Source organism: Equus asinus, unplaced genomic scaffold (genome assembly GCF_041296235.1).
Source record: "Equus asinus isolate D_3611 breed Donkey unplaced genomic scaffold, EquAss-T2T_v2 contig_193, whole genome shotgun sequence".
Taxonomy (NCBI): Eukaryota; Metazoa; Chordata; class Mammalia; order Perissodactyla; family Equidae; genus Equus; species Equus asinus.
The window spans coordinates 708,935-718,563 of record NW_027224842.1 but is presented as its reverse complement, the minus strand read 5'-3'; the positions used below and the strand labels follow the sequence as shown (position 1 = coordinate 718,563).

The 9,629-nt window shown below is 39.4% G+C and overlaps 1 pseudogene; it reads right to left on the bottom strand.

Annotated features, from left to right (window-relative positions):
• Nucleotides 1-6,081: 6,081 nt before the first annotated feature.
• LOC139043182 (sodium/hydrogen exchanger 9B2-like) overlaps nucleotides 6,082-9,629 on the bottom strand; it is a 42,081-nt pseudogene continuing 38,533 nt past the window's right edge.

The window sequence follows — 9,629 nt, the reverse complement described above, 5'->3', positions numbered from 1 at the left end:
CCCCCCTCACAAAATAACCTTCATAGGAAACAAATGAAAGCAGAACTGCTCTGGTTGAAGGTGGGCCCAGAAGCCTTGATTTCTCAATCCCAAAGGTTGTCTATAAGGTTCCTCTAATGGAATCTCCAAGCTTCCTAAAATATAGACAAAAACAACTATTATGGGAGAATATCCAAACTTCTTAGAAGGACAAACTGCTCTTTTGTATCTAATTTTTCTTGTGATAATCCGAACTTTTCCTCCTGCAGACAGTACTCCTTTTTGCCTCTGTGTTTTTTCTAGTTTGTCTATCGGCAGTGTTCTCTTTCTCCTTTTCCTATTTATCACTTAAGATCTGATTCAGATTACAACTCTTTCTTGGGTGACAATGAGAAATTCTCTTTTCATTGTAACCCCCTCCCACCTTCAGCATGGTGTAGACATCTCAGCAAAGATGGAAAGTTATTTTCCTCCTTGTTTTAGAAGAGTAGACAAAGTCTTTTGTGCTTATAGGGTTAAACGCTTTGTTCTCATGGTAGGGAAAGGGAAAGCAGGTAGATCCCCAAGGATACTGGGAGGAAGGACCTTTGAGAGAAGTCCGATGACCTCCAGGGCACGGCTCTGTGCCTCAGATGCAGTGGACTGCTGGAGGTGAAGTGCTTCCGGGTCCATCTAAAGAAGTGAAGGGCACATCAACAAATGGCGTTTTGGAATTCTCACCAGGTCAGAGGGCTCAGGCCAGATTTGAGTTAGTCAACTAACACTTGTGATGTTACTTGCTCCCAAAATGGCATGAAGCAATTCCCACCTGCTACGGAGAACTACAGAAATTATTCATATAGAAATACGTTCAGAAATGTTTAAAAAATAATGTCCTTCATTTATTTAAGGACAATGTGATGAACATCTAATAATGGATTAAACAACATCTAAAGAAACATCTGATATTTTTTCTCGTAAAAAATTAACAGCAACTTAAAAATAATTAAATTGTTTATATTAGCATCAATGCCATTGAAAGCAAAAAACTTCTGAGGAACAAGGAGAACCTTATTCATGACAGCAGTTTTCAATAAATTTAATATGATGAAAATAGTTTTTCTTTTTTTAAAGATTGGCACCTGAGCTAACAACTGTTGCCTATCTTTTTTTTTTTTTTTTCCCCTGCTTTATCTCCCCAAATCCCCCCTGGTACATAGGTGTATATCTTAGTTGCAGGTCCTTCTAGTTGTGGAGTTTGAGACGCCGCCTCAATGTGGCCTGACGAGCAGTGCCATGTCTGCGCCCAGGATCCAAACCAGCGAAACCCTGGGCCACCGCAGCAGAGCACGCAAACTTAACCACTCAGCCACGGGGCCGGCCCCAAAAATAGTTTTTAAAATATCTTCTATATAAATGGTTCTGTACTTCTGAAAGCACTTCAATAAAAATAGAAATTTGGCTAATGATATATTTGGTATGAATTAAGTGCCAATCTTCTCTTCCAGTCTTACCTCTCACTAATTCTATCAACCTTAAGTGTCAATCATTTACTATATCCTAAGCTTTACTGTTTTTAAACTTTGCTAATATACTGGCCCTCCACCTACTTAATCCTTTCTTCACCTTACTCCCTAATATTAACCCACCAATGCAAACCATAGCCACCCTTGAAGGTCCAATTCAAGTGTCATCTCCTTTAAGAAGTTCCCCTCACTCAGACTCTGAATCCTTCCTTTGGATTACAGCTATTTGTACATATTTTATTTTCTTGTAAGGTTCTTGGAGGCAAGTATCATGTCTCATTCATATTTGTATTCCCCACAGGGTCAATCTCCCAACTAGAATACAAGTTCCACCAAACAGAGCCCTTGACTATCATGTTCATCACTGTATTCCCCAGCAACCATAATGCCTGGCACATAGTAGGCATGTTATGAGAATATTTCGAGTGAGTGAATGAATGGATTTTAAAACATAAGCTCCATGAAGGCAGGGATTTGTCTGTTTTATTCATTGCAAAGTGAATATTTGAATATTACCAGGTGAATAAATGATTTTTTTGGAAAGCTTAGCATTCATTATAGACAACAAAAATTCTTCAATCTATATATCTTCACGGAACTCAAATATAAAGTATTTATGTTACCTTTCACCCAACTAATTCAGTGGATGATATATCTTTCTGAAAATAAGACACCTCCCAAAACTGTAAGAGCAAAATTTAAAAGAATCATAAAATGGGTGTTTACATTAAGAGTAGTTTCAGTTTTCTTCTTTGCACTTTTCTGTGTTCTAAATTTTCTGCAATGGAAATATATTATTTTGTAATCAGAAAAAATAATATTATTTTTAAAGAATGTAATGGATGAGATCATTTGCAAATCTATGGCTGAGGAAATTTTGAGGACACTCAAATCTCATCAGGGTTATTTGGAGTTAATACTTAAAGAGCTGAAACTTTGCTTAAAAAAAAAAAGAGCTTCTCAGAGGGAAGATGGATGACACCAGCCCTAGGAGAAAAGGGCACTGAAGAACAAGAATTTATTCTGTTTATCTAGCACCATCCTTGGAACTCTGACACCCCTGCTGTGGACTGAATTGTGTCGCAGCAAATTCTAACCTCCAGTGTGATGGTATTTAGAGGTAGGGCCTTTGGGAGGTGACTAGGTTTAGACGAGTCTTGAGGGTGGGGCTCTCATGATGGGATTAGTGTCTTATAAGAAGAGACCAGAGAGGCTGCACACTCTGCCCCAAACCCCTCTATTTCCCCACCATGTGAGGACACAGGGAGAGGAGGCTATCGGCAAGCCAGGAAGAGAGCCCTCATCAGAGCTTAATCGTGCTGGCACCCTCCTGTTGGACTTCAAGTGTCTAGAACTGTGAGAAAGTCAACGTCTGCTGTTTAAGCCCCTCCGTCTATGGTGTTTTGCTGTAGTAGCCCGCGCTGACTGAGACAGATGAAGCAGTCTAAGATCTGAACTCTTAAGTGGCAAGGAGTTTTCTGATACTGGAAGAGGATCTCCTGATTTGGTCAACAAACATTTATTAAATGCCTACTGTGTTCCATGCCCTGTGCAAAGTGCTGAGGATTCAAAGATGACCAAGGCAAGGCTCCCACCCCTAAGGGGCTGATTTAATAGGAGACAAACCTGTAAAAAAAAAAAAAAAACTGAAAAAAGGTTCTAAGTCCTCTGACAGAAGTGTGTGTAGGGTACATACAGCCTTCTTTCAGGCACCCAGAGGTTAAAGTAACCCTTTCTATCTGTGGTTGGGGTGGAGTAAATTAGCTTGGTGGGAGTCAACACTCTGTATCAAGTTAACTCTGAGTTCACCAACCAAGTCAAGAGCTGTGACTTAGGATGTGGTGATGAACCTGAGACTTCACACGGTGAGCCCTGCAGAGGCCAGTACTGGACAGAGTCACAGAGATTTAGACAGTGGCCATCCACCGAGGAGAGGGAGGAAAGAGCTTGCTGCCTGCTGTGCAAAATGGAACACGCTATCGGCAGGGGCTTAGTGGGCTCTTCAACTATTTCTTCACACTGAAGTTCCATTTCTGATACTTCTTTGGGGACTTGGATATTTATAATAACATTCTCATTTACTTATACTAACTGTACTTTGTATAAGTTAGTAAGTATTCAAAGCCTGGTACTTAAACTACTGGTGAAGGTGGGAACGAGCGCTAACTGCTGCGCCCTTCGGTCTCACGTGCCCTTTGCTGTCCAGGTCCTCATCGTCCCCCATGTCCCAGCCGAGGCCACCCCCTGGATTAGCTGGGGGCTCCTGCTGCGAGCTCCCTAGCACTCCTGTACTTCTTGCCTCACAGCACTTATCACACCATTCTTCAATCTCTTGTTTAATTGTCTCTCTCTTCTATCAGACTGTCAGATCCTTAAGGACACGAACAATATTAGTCTTAATAATGTGCCTGGGTCACCAAAGCCCTTTAGTAAGTATTTGTTGAATGGATCTAGTTTCAGAGTCTGTGAAAGTGGAGGACCAGATGAGCATTCGGTTTATGGTACCACCAAGGGGCACCTAACCAACGAAGTGCAGTTTGAAACATCTGTCTGAACTTCGGCATGAATTAACCCAGTCCAAACTGACAGCACAAACACTAAGGGAATATATTACCATGGAGTAACCAGTGTCAGGCTGACATAAAAATTAAGCCTGTTAAGGCTTCATATTGTGTTAGCTTAATAAGAATTAAGCTAGTTTTGGACAGGGGTGAAAGTCATGGTGGCAGTGGCTGGAATGGTAGTCTAATGACGAGAGGAGTGGACAGGCCATATGCAGATCAGCTTGGTGGGATCAGAAGATTCTAATTCATTCATTTAATACGTATTTAATATCTCCTTCAAGATTAGCTTCAACTTCAAATTCTAGATTAAAGAGTTTAGATGGGAAGTGATAAGTAATAAATGCTTCAGGTATACAGCATGATAAAAGGTGTAAACTGTATTTAAACGTGATTATTCTAGCAAACTAGGCAGGAGTTGACCTAGACTAAAGAGAAACTTACGGGTGATACACAAAAGCCAAGATGGTCTGTTGAATAAGTGGGATAAAATACGACCTATGCAGATAAGCCTTTCTTCTAATATCATCTCTGTTGTCATGTCACAACGTCTGAAATTCCTGCCACAGAAGTCAGTTTTTTGGTCAAAGGTACTATCTTTAGAAAGCCCTTGTTAACATGCAAGAACATGCTACTAAGTGATGGTAACACCCAATACAATGGTACCTCTGACTCCCAAATCTGATCTTTCCATCTTCATAGGAATGTGAATGTTTATTGACAGACACTTCTCAGCTTCCTCATAGCTGGGTGTGGTTATCACCAATAGAAGGTAAGAGAAGAGATGTGTCTAACTTCCTCACAACTTTCTTAAAAATAAATTGCTTGCCTTGGACTTTCTTTTTTCCTTCTTCCTGAAGGCTAGAAAGGAGACATGGGAGAGATCTACTTCCAACCTGTGTCCTAAGCTAGGGCGTGGCGGAACATCAAGACAGAAGGACACAAATCGGGGCTGGCCTGGTGACGCAGCGGTTAAGTTCGCACATTCCACTTTGGCGGCCCCAGGGTTCGCTGGTTCGGATCCTGGGTGCGGACATGGCACCACTTGGCAAGCCATGCTGTGGCAGGCGTCCCACATATAAAGTAGAGGAAGATGGGCACAGATGTTAGCTCAGGGCCAGCCTTCCTCAGCAAAAAGAGTAGGATTGGCAGCAGATGTTAGCTAATCTTCCTCCGAAAAAAAAAGGACACAAATCTCAGTAGACCTCATGAGCAGAGTAACCCTGTCAGCATCGACCAGGCAGCCAGTTTCATGAGAGGTAAATAAATTTCCATTTTCTTTTAAGTACTGTATTTCTTGTTTCTTCATTATAGCAGCTTAACTTACCCTGATTAATATGATATTCTTGAGAGTGGCATAGATTTGAAAATTGGCTCTCTGTCACCTAGAGAACAGGAAGAGCCTGAAGACGTGGGTCACAAGAAACAACTAAGAAAGGGCTAGACCAGGGCACGTCTTAGCGGGAGGCAAACTCAGAGGGGCCACTGAAGTGGGGGACTCTGTGGAGCCAGGCAGGAAGTTGAATGAGGGCTTTTGTCATCCAAATAGGTGCAAGAGGAAGAGCCAATGAAGATACTTTGTGTACATAAAAATTTTGGTGGGGCCAATCAGTTACAATACTTCACAGAAAGGTAGTAAGAGGGGCAGAAATGGAGAAGAGGCAGATTAACAGGGAAAGCGAGGGGAGAAACTGATGAGAGATTACAATGTATTTAAAAAGAAAAGAGGATCCAAAAACAACTCAAGGCATGAGAGGCTAGGTGGCCACGCATCATAAAACTGTGGCGGCAACAGTCACTCAGAGCGAGCTGTTGGCCAGCAGAACGCCACACCGAACTCGGTCTTTCCCCTGTTAATCTGATATCGTGGTAGTACATTAAAGAGTATTTCTCCCCACACAGATTAAGATAATGATGGAGTGTTTGAAGCAAAAAGAAGAAGATAGAGAAATCAGGCTAGAAATGTAGAACATTACCACCTACATGGAAAGGGTAATGGCTGAAAATGCTGTTTAAAGAAATAACCACACTTTAAGTTCTGTTACATTTTAAGCTTAAATATTATATATTTCAATATCTATCTTGATAAAAGCAGCCTCTGGTACAGCTTTCTAATCATATATTTAGCATTCTCTCTTTTCACCTCTAAACTTCTTCAGAGGGCTCTCCTCGAACTTCTCCATCATTATTTTGATGTGCAGCTTTCTGGAGAAGCCTGGGGCCCAGCAAACCAATGAGGAGACTTCCAATTGGGGCTGTGATGAGGATGGACAAAAATGCCACTGTCAACACATCCATTCCATATTCTTCTAATTGTTTCTCTCCATGTGACCTTGCTGTGTCCAAGGCCACGGATCCTATTGCAGCCTGTAAAAGTTTAATGGTAAAGTTGGACACAGGCATATAAGACAGGCACATAGAAAAAAGGTGAATTATTTTATCATTTGCAAAAACAAACTGCTTGTTCTTTTGTTCAACTAAGAAAGTTCTTTCTTTCAAAGTGTACTGCAATTGGTTTTGGTATTCTGAAAATTCTCCTGCCCTGGCATGGGGAAGGGATGGTGATTCATATGTACTTAGTTGCAGAAGGCAGGGTTACAAAAATATCAGGCAAATATATTTCAAAACACAAGGTAAATACAGCCTCATGATATAATTGACTATAAGACGATTCTGTATGCTAAATTCCTTATGAGTAAAGAAAGTCACTGGTCATCTCACTCTTTTATCTTCAGGAATCTGGAATTAAAAAAGAACAAGATGAAAAAGTGCAGTGAGCCCTGTGGCCGAGTGGTTAAGTTTGCATATTCCACTTCAGCGGCTGAGAGTTTTGCTAGTTTGGGGGTGGACATGGTACCGCTCATCAGGCCATGCTGAGGTGGCGTCCCACATAGCGCAACCAGAGGCACTCACAACTAGAATGTACAACTGTGTACTGAGGGGCTTTGGGGAGAAGAAGAAGAAGAAAAAAGAAGATTGGCAGCAGATGTTAGCTCAGATACCAATCTTTTAAAAAAAGTGTAGTGATACTTACTGGAAGATGGCAAAGTTTTAAATGAAAAAACATAAGAATATGTATTGCTATAGAGCTAAACTAATTGTTAAACATAAAGAAACCTGAAAGTGGTAGGCACTGTCAAAACTTGAAGGTAATCTTATTAGGTATTTGGTGAACTCTTTGCCTTAGGTCTTGGTGAAATGTTTTATTTAAAATTTGTCTACTGGGAAGTATTATGAAAACCTTCATTTTCTTTTAGAGGCAAAATGCCATATTAGTGCACTTGGGAAAATAATATATTAATCAATCTGGTTATTCCCTTATTCCACAAAACACAACAATGTTGTCCTCTAGGACAATGAATCAGAAGAGAGAATGCTGGTGTGGATGAGACACAATGGCAGAGACTACTAATTGCCCACAAATATCTGAATGCCCCTTTTCCCTTCTAAACTAGAACTCCTGAGTGTTAGCTGGTCACATTGCTGTCCAAACCAAGACTTTTTTTCATCCTTCTTTGCAACTAGATGAAGCTATATATCTAAGTTCTGGCCACTGAGAGGTGAGCAGAAGTGATAAATGCTACTTTTGGATTGTTCCCTGAAGAGAAATGGACACTTGCACATCATTCTTTTTCCCCTTCCCCCTGATGAGAAATGGTGAACTGATGGAAGGCACATGCTGAGGACAGTGTCACCCTGCCAGCTCTGGAGTGTCCATGCTGGACTGCTGGTGGGAGAGAAGGAAAAATCTATCTCACTTAGTCCCTGTATGTGAGGGCTCTTTGTTATTTCAGGTTCCTTGTACCATAACTAATTCAACATTTCAAGAATTCTTGGCAAGAACTGCACTCATTACAATGTATATTTCTCTTTCAGTTCTCCGTTGTGTGTGTATGTTTTGAGGTTTGTAGGTATGCTGATTTAAAATATATTGTGATTTAAAATATATTTCTTACAGCAGGTCATGGACCAAAAAGTTTGAAGAACACTAATATGGAAAAAAACATACAAGAAAGTCTTGTTTCTTAGGCAGTGGCAAAAGAAGAAAAAAGAAAATTCCATACAATACTTGCTTCACAGTACATACATTATTCACCACATCCAAGATAATTTCTCCTTATTATAAATTTGCTTTGACAGCAGGAAAGTGCTGTCTTTCAAATTTTAACCTTTAGAAACAAATCTTTCAAACCAAAGCTACTAGAGTAATTATTTTGATAGTTACCTAATAAAGTTACCAGAAGTAGTGTAGAAGCTGGAGACACTGAGGGAGAAACTATTCCACTTATTGTACCATATAAACCTCACAGTATTCTTAGCCATTATGTCCCAGACATCTTTCAAAGTCTGATGAAAAAAAAACTTCTCTGGGATAATGCCCAAACCTATAGCCACACCAAATCTGGCATATAGTTACAGAGCATACACAACCCTCAAAGTTTCCTAAATTAAAAATATCTGATTTTCATCTCATGAAATAGAAATTTACATATTTAAATAATTGCAAAATAATCAAGGATGCAACAGTTAAATCTTGTTTGCTATAATTAGTCTGAAAATATACAATACAATCAGGGCTATTTGCAACAAATGATAATCTATACAGTTCTAATTTAATTAGCAATTATAGGTATTCTACCAAATGCATGGTCAATAATTTCAAGCACCTGTTAGTGCCTTGTTAGAGTGCACAAATTTTGGGTCATGTGATTGAGACAACTGACAGGAAGTACAGCTAGTTTGAAAAATTTAATATTAACTAATAATCTAGGAAATCAATAAAGCATTTTCTGAGTTGTTTCTCAATAAATCTTTCTCCATTATATATAAAGACCGAGGTTGAGCATAACTGATCATCAATCATATTGACAGTGAAGTATTTCCAAACACTAACATGGGCCGCGCTATTTCTGTTTCACTCTCTTCTTAGAAGACATCAAAACGAAAAATCTCTAGGTGATTCAGAGAGCTCTGACTGATGAAAATTCAAACTCTTCCCTCCCTCTACTACTGCTTTCTAGTAACATAGGGATTTATTGGATTTTCAGTTGTACCCTGGAGATCTAAAGAAATTTAAATGAGCCATCATATTAAAGGAATCAGCATACCAAAAATAAAACTTTTAGAGTAGATTAGTAAAAATTCTTTTCATAAATCAAACTTTAGTTACTTTTGTTCACCAAATTTGGACAAGCCCTCTTATTCAAAATTTTAAGGGATCATATTGAAATAGGAGTTAAGATCCATCATTACCTGGACTGTGGCCTTTGGAAGCCATGCAAATGAAATAAATATCTTTTCCTTTATGTTAAAACCAGCAAAACACACCATCAGAAATGTAGTCAAAATTCGTATCAGTACTGCAATACCCAGGGTGGCAACACAAAGGCCTGTAAGAAATACTCAATTTTTAGACATAACGAAATACTGGGGAAGAAATGGAATCTCCTGATTATTGATTCAAAATTCTATCAACAGAAATAATCTAAAAACATTAAAAAATTAAAAAGACAAAAATGATTAGGCATAATTTGTCAAAACATCAATATTAAGGATCAATCAGACCATTTGTTTAAAAGAAGGT